General features: G+C 41.7%; 3 protein-coding genes across 5 annotated transcripts in view; 1 reads left to right on the forward strand and 2 right to left on the reverse strand.

The window, feature by feature from the left end:
- LOC108371546 (uncharacterized) overlaps positions 1–2,379 on the forward strand; it is a 58,536-nt gene that overhangs the window by 48,239 nt on the left and 7,918 nt on the right. The window lies entirely within an intron of this gene.
- The window catches only part of LOC108372025 (Ring finger protein 11), a 76,798-nt gene that overhangs the window by 27,924 nt on the left and 46,495 nt on the right, over positions 1–2,379 (reverse strand). The window lies entirely within an intron of this gene.
- Positions 1–2,379, reverse strand: part of LOC108371457 (uncharacterized) — a 25,310-nt gene that overhangs the window by 8,955 nt on the left and 13,976 nt on the right. The window contains exon 2 of the mRNA XM_017627059.1: positions 1,311–1,316. The gene's annotated coding sequence lies outside the window, so the exon portion shown is untranslated. The remainder of the gene's footprint in view (positions 1–1,310; positions 1,317–2,379) is intronic.

Below are 2,379 nucleotides of genomic sequence, written 5' to 3' on the forward strand. Positions count from 1 at the left end.
CCCCTCGCAGGCATTACACTTGACTGAGGTGGAGCTGTGGTGTAATCGTCTCCGGCATACACAGCAGGTGTAGGTTTCTGGCCCTGGGTTTGACTCGATGCCAGCCCTGAGTAGGAGAATACGTAGTGAATGTAGCCCTATGGACGGACAACTTCTGAGATACTTCGCCGACCTAAACGGGGTTAGATCGCCGAAACAACAGCCCTTGGTCGGGTAAAACCCGAGTCATTCCGGTACGTAGAACGTAGAAAACGGAATAAGAACATGACGAAGCTGTGAAAAGAGTGGTAAATGTTTTTAAAGATAAAAACTTAATGATGAATGAAAAGAAGTGCAATTGGAAGGTACAAAAACTTAAATTTTTGGGTCACCTATTATCCGATGAAGGCATAGCACCTGACCCCGATAAGATAGGAATAATTAAAGATTTCCGAGCTCCGCAGTCAAAAGAGGAGGTGAGAAGTTTCGTCGGACTGGTGACATATGTGGGAAAGTTCATCCCTGACCTCGCTGATACAACAGAGCCTTGAGAAAATTATTAAAGTTAAGCTGCAAATTTTGTTGGGATCAAAGTCAACAAGAATCGTTTGATAAATTAAAACAGGCCCTATCGGATATACCAAACCTTGCATATTTTAACGCTAAAAAAGAACCCGTGTCATAGCAGATGCAAGCCCAGTAGCTTTGGGTGCGGTACTTTTGCAGTTTGATGACCAGAATGAGGCACAGATCATATCGTTAGCGAGTAAGAGCTTGTCAGATATGGAAAAGAGATACTCGCAAACATAGAAAGAGAGTTTAGCACTAGTATGGGCCGTTGAGAGATACTACTATTACTTAATGGGCCTGGAATTTGAATTAGTCACCAACCATAAACCTCTTGAGATGGCTCCTCAGGTTGCAGCCCTACAAGTTCAAAGTCATATACCGAGCAGGGAAAGAAAATATAGCTGATTCGGTGTCTAGACTTTGTAAAATCAAACGGACAAACTCATTCGATAATGATCATAATCATTCTATCTTCCATATTGTTGAAAACGCGACACCTTCAGCTATGGGAATTAGCGAAATTTCCACAGAGAGCGCAAAGGACCAGGAATTAATAGATACAATAACATGTGTTAAAAATGACCTCAGGTCAACAAATAAAGCAAATGCGTACTCTCCGCTCCGGTACGAGTTACCAGCAGTTGGCGACATATTACTGCGAGGAACCCTTGGCAATATGTCCGAAGTCATCATTTCCATTCTACAAGAGGTGTTTAGCAGATTGGGCATACCAAACTCTTTAAGAGCGGATAATGGCAGACAATTTACTAGCTCCGAATTTAAAAGTTTCTGCAAGAATGACAACATTACGCTAATTACGACGCCTCCATATTAGCCACAAGCCAATGGAAAAGTCGAAAATATGAACAAGTCATTAGTAAAGAGGTTGATAATCGCACACAACAATAAAAGAGACTACAAAAAGGATATTGAAAAAGTTTACATTGATGTACAATGTCACCTCCCACGGTACAACTGGATCCTCGCCTACGGAACTCATGTTCAATCGTATCGGGTATACAAGATTTAACAGACATGTTGGATTCAGCCGATCCAGATTATGACATTATTAACAAATGGAAAGAGAAAGAGAAGGCGGGCATGAGGCGAGGGGCAAAAGAAAGCGGCATTGATGTAGGGGACAAGGTATTTTCGCATAAACTCACTCCAACGTTCGATCCGACAGAGTACCTAGTGAAAGAAAGGAATGGGAATGAAGTGATCATAACCTGGAGGAAAGACGTTCAGGAGAAATATCAGCCATATCAAAAGACTACAGCCATCTGGATCAATCGCAGACAATAAAACTAATCCCTCGACTCCAGGGGCATCTCAACAAGGAGGAGTACCACCTATACAGACTTCAGGTGACGTGACTCCAGCAACGGAAGCGTCAATGAGAAATTCTGATGCTAGATACAGGTGACCGTGAGGTCAATGAAAGACTGAAAAATAAGGAAGGGATGTAGAGACCAGCATCCGTTATAGTAGCTACAGTGTGAGAGACGATGATGTTAGAGTAACGAGCAGTTAGTGAGTTGGAGACAGAACGTGAACTTGTAAAGTCGCATTGACATATCACCTAATACAGGGTGTCCCAGAAGTAACGTGCCAAACTTTAGGGCAAGGTAGGTGGGGGGGTGAGCTCACTGATAAACAAAAAATTTTCAGGTAAGTGTCACCGTTTTTGAAATATTTAAATTTTTTCGAATTTAAAAAAAATCGTGCCTTTTCATTTGTTTTCTTTAACTGCAACTACAAACCGGGCAATACTTAGTAAATTTTTTATGTAAAATACTTCCAGATAGTTGCCTCTCCATACTCAAATGC

The sequence above is a fragment of the Rhagoletis zephyria genome, unplaced genomic scaffold (genome assembly GCF_001687245.7).
Source record: "Rhagoletis zephyria isolate East Lansing unplaced genomic scaffold, Rhagoletis_zephyria_1.1 Rzeph_scaffold_00004, whole genome shotgun sequence".
Classification (NCBI taxonomy): Eukaryota; Metazoa; Arthropoda; class Insecta; order Diptera; family Tephritidae; genus Rhagoletis; species Rhagoletis zephyria.